The sequence below is a fragment of the Saimiri boliviensis genome, chromosome 14, assembly GCF_048565385.1.
Source record: "Saimiri boliviensis isolate mSaiBol1 chromosome 14, mSaiBol1.pri, whole genome shotgun sequence".
NCBI lineage: Eukaryota > Metazoa > Chordata > Mammalia > Primates > Cebidae > Saimiri > Saimiri boliviensis.
The window spans coordinates 95,076,290-95,091,530 of NC_133462.1; the positions used below are offsets into that span (position 1 = coordinate 95,076,290).

The window sequence follows — 15,241 nt, forward strand, 5'->3', positions numbered from 1 at the left end:
GGATGTATTTGTATTATTTTCAATGATACAGCTAAGGGTTGTATTTGTATTTTTGAAAATAACACAGCTTTGGGGTGTATTTGTATTATTTTCCAAGATATAGCTAGGGCTTGTATTTGTTTTTTTGAAAATAACACAGCTTGTGTGTGTATTTGCATTATTTTCCAAGAAACAGATAAGAGTTGTATTTGTATTTTTGAAAATAACACAGCTTGAAGGTGTTTTGTATTATTTTACAAGATACAGCTAAGGGTTGTATTTGTATTTTTGACAATAACAAAGCCTGTGGGTGTATTTGTATTATTTTCCAAGGTATAGCTAAGGTTTGTATTTGTATTTTTAAAAATAAGACAACTTGGGTGTGTATTTTTATTATTTTCCAAGACACAGCTAAGGTTTGTATTTGTATTTTTGAAAATAAAACAGGTTGGGGGTGTATTTGTATTATTTTCCAAGATACAGCTAAGTGTTGTATTTGTATTTTTGAAAATAACACAGCTTCGGGATGTATTTGTATAATTTTCCAAGATACAACTAAGGGTTGCATTTGTATTTTCGAAAATAACACAGTTTGGGGTTTTATTTGTATTATTTTCCGAGATACAGCTAAGGGTTGAATTTGTCTTTTTGAAAATAACACAGCTTGGGTTTGTATTTGTATTATATTCCACGATACAGCTAAGGGTTGTATTTGTGTTTTTGAAAATAACACAGCTTGGGGGTGTATTTCTATTATTTTCCAAGATACAGATAAATGTTGTATTTGTATTTTTGAAAATAACACAGCTTGGGGTGTAATTGTATTATTTTCCAAGATACAGATATGGGTTGTATTTTATTTTAGAAAACATCGTAGCTTGGGGGTGTATTTTTATCATTTCCCAAGATACAACTAAGGGTTGTATTTGTATTTTTGACAATTACAAAGCTTGGTGGTGTATTTGTATTATTATCCAAGATACAGCTAAGGGTTGTTTTTTTATTTTTGAAAATAACACAGCTAGGGGGTGTACGTATTATTTTCAAAGACACAGCTAAGGGTGGTATTTGTAGTTCTGTAAATAACACAGATTGGGGGTGTATTTGTATTATTTTCCAAGATACAGCTAAGGGTTGTATTTGCTTTTTTGAAAGTAACACAGCTTGGGGGTGTATTTGTATTATTTTCCAAGATACAGCTAAGGGTTCTATTTGTGTTTTTGAAAATAACACAGCTGGAAGGTGTATTTGTATTATTTTACAGATACAGCTAAGGGTTGTATTTGTATTTTTGACAATAACGAAGCCTGTGGTTGTATTTGTATTATTTAAATTCTAAAGCACTTAACGCGGGGACCGTTTTAGCTGTGTATTTTGAAACAGTTGTGTGCTCTTCAAAGAGAAAGCTACTTTTGCTGTGTATTTGCGTTCGAGGGGAAATGGGAGTCCTACTCAGTCAGCAGGGAAGACACCTGAGTCCTTTGCAGTCCTCTTGTCTGCACCTGAGGGTGAAATGAGAGTGGTCCCTGTCATCATGAGCCATGTCTGAAAGAATTATTCACATTCCCTACGAGAATAGACGGGTGAAATAGCGAAAGGTGTGTCTTCCTTTGGAGCATGGACGGGTTCAAAGCCCACCTCATACCACTAAGTATTTTGCTGAACACGAGCAGTTGTGTGTGCGGCCTGTGATTCGGTGTTTTTTGTCTCATGTGTGTGTGTGTGTGTGTCTGTATTTCTGTCTCCATTCCTGAGCAGCAAATCATTTTTCCTCTTTTAGCATGTTACTCAGAACTGTGGATGAAGCCCAGCACTCCTGAAAACACAATCCATGTATGGTTGAAGAAATTTCTCTTGGTGATGAGTGAGAGGTTGGTGACTGAAACCAGCTCATTTCCCATTGACCACAGAGGTCACATCTCTCAGGTGAGAAGCAAAGTGAGAATTTGAACCAGGCACATTCTCCCTAGAGACAATGGGCCAAAGACAGGTCCGATGGAATCGAATGTCTTTTCAAGTTGACATCCATCCCGTCAAGCTCTCGTTAAGCCATTGAAGTGTCACATTGGGTCTGGGGGATGCGGTGCACCCTGTGAAATTACACGTCCGAGGATTTGGATTTGATTTCCAGCCCTCTGCCAGTCAGTCTGCCAGGCACATTCATGTGACAAGCCATAGGCGAGTCCCTTTCTGTCTCTGTTTCCCGATTCCTTCACAGGGATTTATGTGGGCCTTAAGGCCCACTGGGAAAAGATCCCTCTGCCAGCTCAGTGCCTGCTTTCTTGGTTTGACTTGTCAATCTGGACTTGAATACACCTTTGGTTTTGGATTGACTCTATTACCTCTCCTAGAAATTAACACACAAAACTGACAGCTGATTGACAAGATGAGAAGCAGTTTTCCAGAATTCAAATTGAACTTAATCCTTTCTTACTAAAAGAATGCTCAACTCAAGGGGACACAGCTCACTCGTTTTGACTTCATGAGCTATGGCATGTAGAGTCAACTTTTTGAAAATACACAGCTAAAACTCTCCGTGCTTTGAATGCTAGGCACGTTTTTCAGAATACACAGCTAAAACCGTCCCCATTTTAAGTGGTAAAGCACTTAAAGCGGGGACCGTTTTAGCTGTGTATTTTGAAAAATTTGTGTGCTCTTCAAAGAGAAAGCTACTTTTGCTGTGTCTTTGGGTTAAAGGGGAAATGGGAGTCCTCTTCAGTCAGCAGGGACGACACCTGAGACCTTTGCAGTCCTCTTCTCTGACTCAGAGGGTGAAATGAGAGTGGTCCCTGTCATCATGAGCCATGTCTGAAGGAATTATTCACATTCCCTACGAGAATAGATGGGTGAAATAGCGAAAGGTGAGTCTTCCTTTGGAGCATGGACGGGTTCAAAACCCACCTCATACCACTAAGTATTTTGCTGAACAGGAGCAGTTGGGTGTGCGGCCTGTGTTTGGGTGTTTTTTGTGTCATATGTGTATGTGTGTGTGTGTGTGTCTGTGTGTCTGTGTGTGTGTGTCTGTATTTCTGTCTCCATTCCTGAGCAGCAAATCTTTTTTCCTCTTTTAGCATGTTACTCACAACTGTGGATGAAGCGCAGCACTCCTGAAAACACAATCCATGTATGGTTGAAGGAATTTTTCTTGGTGATGAGTGAGAGGTTGGTGACTGAAACCAGCTCATTTCCCATTGACCACTGAGGTCACATCTCTCAGGTGAGAAGCAAAGTGAGAATTTGAACCAGGCACATTCTCCTTAGAGACAATGGGCCAAAGACAGGTCCGATGGAATCGAATGTCTTTTCATGTTGACATCCATCCCGTCAAGCTCTCGTTAACCATTGAAGTGTCACATTGGGCCTGGGGGAGGTGGTGCATCCGGTGAAATTACACGTCCGAAGATTTGGATTTGATTTCCAGCCCTCTGCCCGTCAGTCTGCCAGGCACTTTCATGTGACAAGCCTTAGGCGAGTCCCTTTCTGTCTCTGTTTCCCGATTCCTTCACAGGGATTTATGTGGGCCTTAAGGCCCACTGGGAAAAGATCCCTCTGCCAGCTCAGTGCCTGCTTTCTTGGTTTGACTTGTCAATCTGGACTTGAATACACCTTTGGTTTTGGATTGACTCTATTACCTCTCCTAGAAATTAACACACAAAACTGACACCTGATTGACAAGATGAGAAGCAGTTTTCCAGAATTCAAATGGAACTTAATCCTTTCTTACTAAAAAAATGCTCAACTCAAGGGGACACAGCTCACTCGTTTTGACTTCATGAGCTATGGCAGGTAGAGACAACTTTTTGAAAATACACAGCTAAAACTGTCCGTGCTTTGAATGCGAGACATGTTTTTCAGAAAACACAGCTAAAACGGTCCCCGCTTTAAGTGCTTTAGGACTTAAAGCGGGGACCATTTAAGCTGTGTATTTTGAAAAAGTTGTGCGCTCTTCAAAGAGAAAGCTACTTTTTCTTTGTCGTTGGGTTCGAGGGGAAATGGGAGTCCTCTTCAGTCAGCAGAAACGACACCTGAGTCCTTTGCAGTCCTCTTGTCTGCACCTGAGGGTGAAAAGAGAGTGGTCCCTGTCATCATGAGCCATGTCTGAAAGAATTATTCACATTCCCTACGAGAATAGACGGGTGAAATAGCGAAAGGTGTGTCTTCCTTTGGAGCATGGACGGGTTCAAACCCACCTCATACCACTAAGTATTTTGCTGAACACGAGCAGTTGTGTTTGCGGCCTGTGTTTTGGTGTTTTTTGTGTCGTGTGTGTGTGTGTGTGTTGTGTGTGTGTGTCTGTGTGTGTGTGTCTGTATTTCTGTCTCCATTCCTGAGCAGCATATCTTTTTTCCTCTTTTAGCATGTTACTCACAACTGTGGATGAAGCCCAGCACTCCTGAAAACACAATCCATGTATGGTTGAAGGAAATTTTCTTGGTGATGAGTGAGAGGTTGGTGACTGAAACCAGCTCATTTCCCATTGACCACTGAGGTCACATCTCTCAGGTGAGAAGCAAAGTGAGAATTTGAACCAGGCACATTCTCCTTAGAGACAATGGGCCAAAGACAGGTCCGATGGAATCGAATGTCTTTTCATGTTGACATCCATCCCGTCAAGCCCTCGTTAAGCCATTGAAGTGTCACATTGGGTCTGGAGGAGGCGGTGCACCCTGAGAAATTACACGTCCGAAGATTTGGATTTGATTTCCAGCCCTCTGCCCGTCAGTCTGCCAGGCACTTTCATGTGACAAGCCTTAGGCGAGTCCCTTTCTGTCTCTTATTCCCGATTCCTTCACAGGTATTTATGTGGGCCTTAACGCCCACTGGGAAAAGATCCCTCTGCCAGCTCAGTGCCTGCTTTCTTGGTTTGACTTGTCAATCTGGACTTGAATACACCTTTGGTTTTGGATTGTCTCTATTACCTCTCCTAGAAATTAACACACAAAACTGACAGCTGATTGACAAGATGAGAAGCAGTTTTCCAAAATTCAAATTGAACTTAATCCTTTCTTACTAAAAGAATGCTCAAATCAAGGGGACACAGCTCACTCGTTTTGACTTCATGAGCTATGGCAGGTAGAGACAACTTTTTGAAAATACACAGCTAAAACTGTACGTGCTTTGAATGCTAGACATGTTTTTCAGAATACACAGCTAAAACGGTCCCCGCTTTAAGTGCTATTTTGAAAAAGTTGTGTGCTCTTCAAAGAGAAAGCTACTTTTGCTGTGTCTTTGGGTTCGAGGGGAAATGGGAGTCCTCTTCAGTCAGCAGGGACGACACCTGAGTCCTTTGCAGTCCTCTTGTCTGCCTCTGAGGGTGAAATGAGAGTGGTCCCTGTCATCATGAGCCATGTCTGAAAGAATTATTCACATTCCCTACGAGAATAGACGGGTGAAATAGCAAAAGTTGTGTCTTCCTTTGGAGCATGGACGGGTTCAAAGCCCACCTCATACCACTAAGTATTTTGCTGAACACGAGCAGTTGTGTGTGCGGCCTGTGTTTGGGTGATTTTTTGGGCGTGTGTGTGTGTGTGTGTGTGTGTGTGTGTGTGTGTCTGTGTGTGTGTGTCTGTATTTCTGTCTCCATTCCTGAGCAGCAAATCTTTTTTCCTCTTTTAGCATGTTACTCACAACTGTGGATGAAGCCCAGCACTCCTGAAAACACAATCCATGTATGGTTGAAGGAAATTTTCTTGGTGATGAGTGAGAGGTTGGTGACTGAAACCAGCTCATTTCCCATTGACCACTGAGGTCACATCTCTCAGGTGAGAAGCAAAGTGAGAATTTGAACCAGGCACATTCTCCTTAGAGACAATGGGCCAAAGACAGGTCCGATGGAATGGAATGTCTTTTCATGTTGACATCCATCCCGTCAAGCCCTCGTTAAGCCATTGAAGTGTCACATTGGGCCTGGGGGAGGCGGTGCACCCTGTGAAATTACACGTCCGAAGATTTGGATTTGATTTCCAGCCCTCTGCCAGTCAGTCTGCCAGGCACTTTCATGTGACAAGCCTTAGGCGAGTCCCTTTCTGTCTCTGATTCCCGATTCCTTCACAGGGATTTATGTGGGCCTTAACGCCCACTGGGAAAAGATCCCTCTGCCAGCTCAGTGCCTGCTTTCTTGGTTTGACTTGTCAATCTGGACTTGAATACACCTTTGCTTTTGGATTGACTCTATTACCTCTCCTAGAAATTAACACACAAAACTGACAGCTGATTGACAAGATGAGAAGCAGTTTTCCAAAATTCAAATTGAACTTATTCCTTTCTTACTAAAAGAATGCTCAAATCAAGGGGACACAGCTCACTCGTTTTGACTTCATGAGCTATGGCAGGTAGAGACAACTTTTTGAAAATACACAGCTAAAACTGTCCGTGCTTTGAATGCTAGACATGTTTTTCAGAATACACAGCTAAAACGGTCCCCGCTTTAAGTGCTAAACCACTTAAAGCGGGGACCGTTTTAGCTGTGTATTTTGAAAAAGTTGTGTGCTCTTCAAAGAGAAAGCTACTTTTGCTGTGTCTTTGGGTTCGAGGGGAAATGGGAGTCCTCTTCAGTCAGCAGGGACAACACCTGAGTCCTTTGCAGTCCTCTTGTCTGCCTCTGAGGGTGAAATGAGAGTGGTCCCTGTCATCATGAGCCATGTCTGAAAGAATTATTCACATTCCCTACGAGAATAGACGGGTGAAATAGCAAAAGTTGTGTCTTCCTTTGGAGCATGGACGGGTTCAAAGCCCACCTCATACCACTAAGTATTTTGCTGAACACGAGTAGTTGTGTGTGCGGCCTGTGTTTGGGTGATTTTTGTGTCATGTGTGTGTGTGTGTGTGTGTGTGTGTGTGTGTGTGTGTGTGTGTGTCTGTCTGTGTGTGTGTGTCTGTATTTCTGTCTCCATTCCTGAGCAGCAAATCTTTTTTCCTCTTTTAGCATGTTACTCACAACTGTGGATGAAGCCCAGCACTCCTGAAAACACAATCCATGTATGGTTGAAGGAAATTTTCTTGGTGATGAGTGAGAGGTTGGTGACTGAAACCAGCTCATTTCCCATTGACCACTGAGGTCACATCTCTCAGGTGAGAAGCAAAGTGAGAATTTGAACCAGGCACATTCTCCTTAGAGACAATGGGCCAAAGACAGGTCCGATGGAATGGAATGTCTTTTCATGTTGACATCCATCCCGTCAAGCCCTCGTTAAGCCATTGAAGTGTCACATTGGGCCTGGGGGAGGCGGTGCACCCTGTGAAATTACACGTCCGAAGATTTGGATTTGATTTCCAGCCCTCTGCCAGTCAGTCTGCCAGGCACTTTCATGTGACAAGCCTTAGGCGAGTCCCTTTCTGTCTCTGATTCCCGATTCCTTCACAGGGATTTATGTGGGCCTTAACACCCACTGGGAAAAGATACCTCTGCCAGCTCAGTGCCTGCTTTCTTGGTTTGACTTGTCAATCTGGACTTGAATACACCTTTGGTTTTGGATTGACTCTATTACCTCTCCTAGAAATTAACACACAAAACTGACAGCTGATTGACAAGATGAGAAGCAGTTTTCCAAAATTCAAATTGAACTTAATCCTTTCTTACTAAAAGAATGCTCAAATCAAGGGGACACAGCTCACTCGTTTTGACTTCATGAGCTATGGCAGGTAGAGACAACTTTTTGAAAATACACAGCTAAAACTGTCCGTGCTTTGAATGCTAGACATGTTTTTCAGAATACACAGCTAAAACGGTCCCCGCTTTAAGTGCTATTTTGAAAAAGTTGTGTGCTCTTCAAAGAGAAAGCTACTTTTGCTGTGTCTTTGGGTTCGAGGGGAAATGGGAGTCCTCTTCAGTCAGCAGGGACGACACCTGAGTCCTTTGCAGTCCTCTTGTCTGCCTCTGAGGGTGAAATGAGAGTGGTCCCTGTCATCATGAGCCATGTCTGAAAGAATTATTCACATTCCCTACGAGAATAGACGGGTGAAATAGCAAAAGTTGTGTCTTCCTTTGGAGCATGGACGGGTTCAAAGCCCACCTCATACCACTAAGTATTTTGCTGAACACGAGCAGTTGTGTGTGCGGCCTGTGTTTGGGTGATTTTTTGGGCATGTGTGTGTGTGTGTGTGTGTGTGTGTGTGTGTCTGTGTGTGTGTGTCTGTATTTCTGTCTCCATTCCTGAGCAGCAAATCTTTTTTCCTCTTTTAGCATGTTACTCACAACTGTGGATGAAGCCCAGCACTCCTGAAAACACAATCCATGTATGGTTGAAGGAAATTTTCTTGGTGATGAGTGAGAGGTTGGTGACTGAAACCAGCTCATTTCCCATTGACCACTGAGGTCACATCTCTCAGGTGAGAAGCAAAGTGAGAATTTGAAGCAGGCACATTCTCCTTAGAGACAATGGGCCAAAGACAGGTCCGATGGAATGGAATGTCTTTTCATGTTGACATCCATCCCGTCAAGCCCTCGTTAAGCCATTGAAGTGTCACATTGGGCCTGGGGGAGGCGGTGCACCCTGTGAATTACACGTCCGAAGATTTGGATTTGATTTCCAGCCCTCTGCCAGTCAGTCTGCCAGGCACTTTCATGTGACAAGCCTTAGGCGAGTCCCTTTCTGTCTCTGATTCCCGATTCCTTCACAGGGATTTATGTGGGCCTTAACGCCCACTGGGAAAAGATCCCACTGCCAGCTCAGTGCCTGCTTTCTTGGTTTGACTTGTCAATCTGGACTTGAATACACCTTTGGTTTTGGATTGACTCTATTACCTCTCCTAGAAATTAACACACAAAACTGACAGCTGATTGACAAGATGAGAAGCAGTTTTCCAAAATTCAAATTGAACTTATTCCTTTCTTACTAAAAGAATGCTCAAATCAAGGGGACACAGCTCACTCGTTTTGACTTCATGAGCTATGGCAGGTAGAGACAACTTTTTGAAAATACACAGCTAAAACTGTCCGTGCTTTGAATGCTAGACATGTTTTTCAGAATACACAGCTAAAACGGTCCCCGCTTTAAGTGCTAAACCACTTAAAGCGGGGACCGTTTTAGCTGTGTATTTTGAAAAAGTTGTGTGCTCTTCAAAAAGAAAGCTACTTTTGCTGTGTCTTTGGGTTCGAGGGGAAATGGGAGTCCTCTTCAGTCAGCAGGGACAACACCTGAGTCCTTTGCAGTCCTCTTGTCTGCCTCTGAGGGTGAAATGAGAGTGGTCCCTGTCATCATGAGCCATGTCTGAAAGAATTATTCACATTCCCTACGAGAATAGACGGGTGAAATAGCAAAAGTTGTGTCTTCCTTTGGAGCATGGACGGGTTCAAAGCCCACCTCATACCACTAAGTATTTTGCTGAACACGAGTAGTTGTGTGTGCGGCCTGTGTTTGGGTGATTTTTGTGTCGTGTGTGTGTGTGTGTGTGTGTGTGTGTGTGTCTGTCTGTGTGTGTGTGTCTGTATTTCTGTCTCCATTCCTGAGCAGCAAATCTTTTTTCCTCTTTTAGCATGTTACTCACAACTGTGGATGAAGCCCAGCACTCCTGAAAACACAATCCATGTATGGTTGAAGGAAATTTTCTTGGTGATGAGTGAGAGGTTGGTGACTGAAACCAGCTCATTTCCCATTGACCACTGAGGTCACATCTCTCAGGTGAGAAGCAAAGTGAGAATTTGAACCAGGCACATTCTCCTTAGAGACAATGGGCCAAAGACAGGTCCGATGGAATGGAATGTCTTTTCATGTTGACATCCATCCCGTCAAGCCCTCGTTAAGCCATTGAAGTGTCACATTGGGCCTGGGGGAGGCGGTGCACCCTGTGAAATTACACGTCCGAAGATTTGGATTTGATTTCCAGCCCTCTGCCAGTCAGTCTGCCAGGCGCTTTCATGTGACAAGCCTTAGGCGAGTCCCTTTCTGTCTCTGATTCCCGATTCCTTCACAGGGATTTATGTGGGCCTTAACACCCACTGGGAAAAGATACCTCTGCCAGCTCAGTGCCTGCTTTCTTGGTTTGACTTGTCAATCTGGACTTGAATACACCTTTGGTTTTGGATTGACTCTATTACCTCTCCTAGAAATTAACACACAAAACTGACAGCTGATTGACAAGATGAGAAGCAGTTTTCCAAATTTCAAATTGAACTTAATCCTTTCTTACTAAAAGATGCTCAAATCAAGGGGACACAGCTCACTCGTTTTGACTTCATGAGCTATGGCAGGTAGAGACAACTTTTTGAAAATACACAGCTAAAACTGTCCGTGCTTTGAATGCTAGACATGTTTTTCAGAATACACAGCCAAAACGGTCCCCGCTTTAAGTGCTAAAGCACTTAAAGCGTTTTGGCTGTGTATTTTGAAAAAGTTGTGTGCTCTTCAAAGAGAAAGCTACTTTTGCTGTGTCTTTGGGTTCGAGGGGAAATGGGAGTCCTCTTCAGTCAGCAGGGACGACACCTGAGTCCTTTGCAGTCCTCTTGTCTGCCTCTGAGGGTGAAATGAGAGTGGTCCCTGTCATCATGAGCCATGTCTGAAAGAATTATTCACATTCCCTACGAGAATAGACGGGTGAAATAGCAAAAGGTGTGTCTTCCTTTGGAGCATGAACGGGTTCAAAGCCCACCTCATACCACTAAGTATTTTGCTGAACACGAGCAGTTGTGTGTGCGGCCTGTGTTGAAAGGAGAAAAGAAAATAGCATCATTGCAAGCATTATTGCATGATGAGACTCTCCAAACTCAAGTTACTTGGGCTTGCCCCTCCAGCCCATCCTTTTGTCACCCCACAGACCAAGCCACCCTCCCCCTTGTTGTACTGAAGCACCTGGGCAAACTGTATACCTGAAAAACACTCACCTAGTGGTAAAAACCTAGCCGATGGCATCGGACTGCCCAGGTCCAAATCTCAGCCCCAGCACTGACTAGCTGGTTGATCCTGACAAGTAGATCATCTCTCTCAGCCTTTGTGTTTCCATCTGCAAAATGGGCATATTGATCATCACAGCAGCTGGTTGTGAGAATGGATTTAATGGATCTGGGCTGAGCCATGAGAGCTTTGATTTTTAGAAAATCTTTCAGGAGATTCTATTTGTTAAGGATCAAGAACCACTAATCTAATTACACTTGTCACAGTGAAATATTTATTACCGATTATAATGGTTATGATAATTATTGTAGTTATGTAATTAAAAATATATAATATATATTCTAATAAGTATTTGCTATTATTTGAGATGGAGTCTCGCTCTGTCTTCCAGGCTGGAGTGCGGTGAATGGTGCAATCTTGGCTCAGTGCAACCTCCCGGGTTCAAGCAATTCTCCTGCCTTAACTTCTTGAGTAGCTGTGATTACAGGCACCCACCACCACACCTGGCTACTTTTCATACTTTTTGGTAGAGGTGGGGTTTTGCCAAGTTGGCCAGGCTGGTCTGAAACTCCTGGCCTCAAGTGATCCACCCACCTCAGCTTCCCAAAGTGCTGAGATTACAGGCGTGAGACATGCGCCCTACCCCTGCAGGGTCACACAGGAGCCAGTGAGCAGCAGGACGGTTTGTTCAGTAGGAGAGATTTCCTGTTGCCGCTTCTGCCTCTGGCCTCCCCGATGCAGAGGGTGGCCAGGTCAGGGGGCTCCTGTAACTGGCCTCTTGTGCCCCGCAGCTGCCAGGAAGGATTGCATCATGATACACGGTGCCACCTCTGCCTGGTTCCAGGAAAGGCCTCCCTGCCTCCACAGGTACAGAATGACACCCATGGAAACCAGCCTCATGTTTTTAGGGAGAAGCTGTGTAGCGCTCCAGCTGACTTCCACCTGAGGGGTGGTGCAGGTTTCCAGCCTGGGATGGGAGGGTAGGTTAGGTTGGGCTGGGCCTCTGCCAGGAAGGTTCCCAGGATGCTCCTGTACCTCCTGCAGGTGGGGACCTGGACAGCATAGACCTGCACTTCCTGCAGATGGGGACAATGACATTTGCTTAATCGGCTTTGCTCAATTCTGTGCCACATATATCAGTCCCAGATCATTATCATCTACAGCCCCCAATTCCATGGCTTGGTCTTTGTGGCCAAAAAATCTCAGCCAGGCCTGAAACTCCATAAGAAGGGAGAGAATATGTCCTGGGCAGTATTTGCATTGGCTGTCACTCACTCACTTCTTTGATGGAGCACTAGCTCTGGGCCATGCTCTGTTCTAGGTACTGGGGATTGGGTGAAAGAAACAGACAAAGGCCCTGTTCTCTTTGGGTGATGTGCTGGTAGAGGTGAGGCCCAAACAGGAATCCAGGGCAAGGGGACAGAGCACGATGGCATGCCTAGTGAGGGAACACTTGGCATTCAAGCTGAGATCATACGGAAAGACAGTGAGCCATGCAGGTGTCTGGGAGAACAGTTGTGGTTTTTTTTGGAAACAGTCTTGCTCTGTCACCCAGGCTGGGGTGCAATGGCATGATCTTGGCTCACTGCAACTTCCACCTTTGGGGTTTAAGCAATTCTCTTGCTTCAGCCTCCCGAGTAGCTGGGATTACAGGTGTGCCCCACCACACCCAGCTCATTTTTGTATTTTTAGTAGAGATGGGGTTTCACTATGTTGGCTGTGCTGGTCTTCAACTCCCAACTTCAAGTGATCCACCTGCCTCATCTCCCATAGTGCTGGGATTACAGGCATAAGCCGCCATGGCTGGCATGGGAGAAGAGCCTTCTAGGCAGTGGGAATGGCATATGCAAAGGTCCTGGGTCAGGACTATGTCTGGACTTGGGTTTTCCAACCTCAGCATGGTTGATACTTTGGGCTGAAACTTCATTGTTGGGTTCTGTCCTGTGCATTATGGGATGTTTAGCAGACTCCCAGTCTCTACCCACTAGATGCCAGCAGCATCCCCTACCAGTTGTGACATCCAAAAATATCTAGATCTTGCCAAATGACTCTTGGGGGATGCAGTCATCCGCAGTTGAAAACCACTGAACTATTGTGTTCAAGAAACAGCAAGGAGGTCAGCATGGCCAAGAAAGAGCAGCTGAGGCACAGAGTGGACGGAGACGGGATGTCGTTCATGATCATCAGGACTTTAGCTTTGACCCTGAGTGAAATGGGAGTGCCAACGGGTTTAGCTGGGAAGTGTTAAGAGCTGACTTGGGTTTTTTGTTTGTTTGTTTGTTTTTTGAGATGGAGTCTCTGTTGCCAGGCTGGAGTGAAGTGGTGTGATCTAAGCTCACTGCAACCTCCACCTCCCGGTTCAAGCAATTCTCCTGCCTCAGCCTCCCAAGTAGCTGGGACTACAGGCATCCACCACCACACCCAGCTAATTTTTGTATTTTTTAGTAGAGATGAAATTCCTCCATATTGGTCAGGTTGATCTCAGACTCCCAACCTCAGGTGATCCACTCACCACAGCCTCCCAAAGTGCTGGGATTACAGGCATGAGCCACTGCCGACTTGGGTTTTAACAGATCCCTCTGGTCATGGGGTGGAGGATGGGCTGTGGGACATGGACAGGAGTGGGGCAGGACCAAGAGCAGGGGCAGGAAGGGGAGGAAAGAGCCTATTTATTGCAGAAGCCAAGGCAGGAGGCCAGGCTGGTGAAACCCTCAGGCTACTGCCAACTCTGTGCACGTGGGTGGACATGCATGCATGTGTGTGCATGGTGTGAGTGTGTGCACACATGTATGCATGTGAGCATGGTTTGCTTGGGTATGCGCATGTGCTTGTGTGCGTAGATGTGTGCCTACATTGTGTGTGTTGCTGTGCATGCTAACATGCTTGTATGAGTGTGCAAATGAGTGTACATGCATGTGTACACACTTTGTATGTGTGTATGTGTGTGCACATGCACAGATGTGCACAGGATGGTTGCTCAAATAGCCAGACAAGGACTGGGAAAGGAACAGCCCCACAGGTGCTCTTAGAGTCCTGGAGCAGGAAAGCTCGTCTCCATCTGAGGCTCACCCTTCCTCAAAGATGAGGGCTGGGCCCTAACCAATGTCATGTCTCCTTTCTTGCACTCAAAGAATAAACCTCACCATGCCCCAGGGCTGTTTCCTGGCTTTAGTCAGTCCAGTGGGGACAGGGAAGTCCTCCCTGCTGTACATCCTCTTTGGGGCGCTGTCAAAGGTGGAAGGGTTTGTGAGCATCAAAGTAAGGCCACCCCCTTCCTGTGTGCTAGGATGTCCCCATCATCCTGAAAGTCCCCCTTCCTCACTGCCTTTCCACCCCTCCCCATCTCAGCCAAGCTCACTTTCTCTCAACCACCCACCCACCCACCGAGAGCCCAGCTCCCACTGCTCCTCAAAACCTGTCATACGTCTTTCCCCATCATCCTTCTGTGACCAAAGTAAGTCGTGTTTTAGTGTTCAGTGGCCTACATGCTCCAGGAGGCCTGGGTGCAGAACACCTCTGTGGTGGAGAAAGTGTGCCTCAGGCAGTAGCTGGACCCAGCCTGGCTGGGGAGAGCCCTAGAAGTCTGTGCCCTGTGGGCCAGATGTGGATAGCTTTCCTGGGGGAGTCCACACTTCAATTAGGGAGAAGGTGAGAGTCTCAGGGTCTTTTGGGTCAGGGAGGCATTGCAGTTGGGGGTCATTTGGGTCTCTGACTCATCATGCGCACTATGATGGAGAAATGCAGGGAGTGGTCAGGGAAGTGGAGAAGAAGAAGGGCTGAGCTCATGGTCAAGCACATACTAGGTGCTCAATGAATAATCACTAATCAATAAATAGAAATGGACACAAAGAGAGACTCAAGGAGTCGTGGTAGGGATTGGCTGTGAGGGTCTGTTTGACAACTGAGAGTGAGATGACTAGAGTCCTGTCTTACTCTGCCCTGCCTTGCTGGGTGATGTTGATCTAATTGCTTCCCCTCTCTGGGCCTCACCAAAGGGTCTGGACAGAGATGTCCAAGACACAGAATATATGCATCTGGAGCTATGGCTTGGGCAGGAGCTGGCAAACTGTGACCCCCAGGCCAAATCCAGTCCTCCACTTTTGTGTGCGTGTGTGTGTGTGTGTGTGTGTGTGTGTGTGTGTGTGTTTGAGATGGAGTCTCACTCTGTTGCACAGGCTGGGGTGGTGCAATCTTGGCTCACTGCAACCTCCCCCTCCCACATTCAAGAAATTCTCCTGCCTCAGCTTCCTGAGTAGCTGGGATTATAGGCGCATGCCACCACACTTGGCTAATTTTTACATTTTTAGTAGAGACAGTGTTTCACTATGTTGGCCAGGCTCATCTCGAACTCCTGACCTCAGGTCATCTTCCCATTTTCCTCAGAGTCAAAGCCCAAGTCGTGATGATCCCTGGCAAGGTCACTGTCACCTTGC

General features: G+C 45.5%; 1 protein-coding gene across 2 annotated transcripts in view; it reads left to right on the forward strand.

The window, feature by feature from the left end:
• LOC141581106 (tubulin beta-8 chain-like) overlaps positions 1-15,241 on the forward strand; it is a 537,263-nt gene that overhangs the window by 93,916 nt on the left and 428,106 nt on the right. The window contains exons 2-9 of one of the 2 annotated variants that reach the window (XM_074385517.1): positions 1,760-1,905; positions 3,051-3,196; positions 4,337-4,482; positions 5,596-5,741; positions 6,905-7,050; positions 8,162-8,307; positions 9,454-9,599; positions 11,600-11,675. The gene's annotated coding sequence lies outside the window, so the exon portion shown is untranslated. The remainder of the gene's footprint in view (positions 1-1,759; positions 1,906-3,050; positions 3,197-4,336; positions 4,483-5,595; positions 5,742-6,904; positions 7,051-8,161; positions 8,308-9,453; positions 9,600-11,599; positions 11,676-15,241) is intronic. The other variant, XR_012513631.1, reaches the window with a different exon arrangement.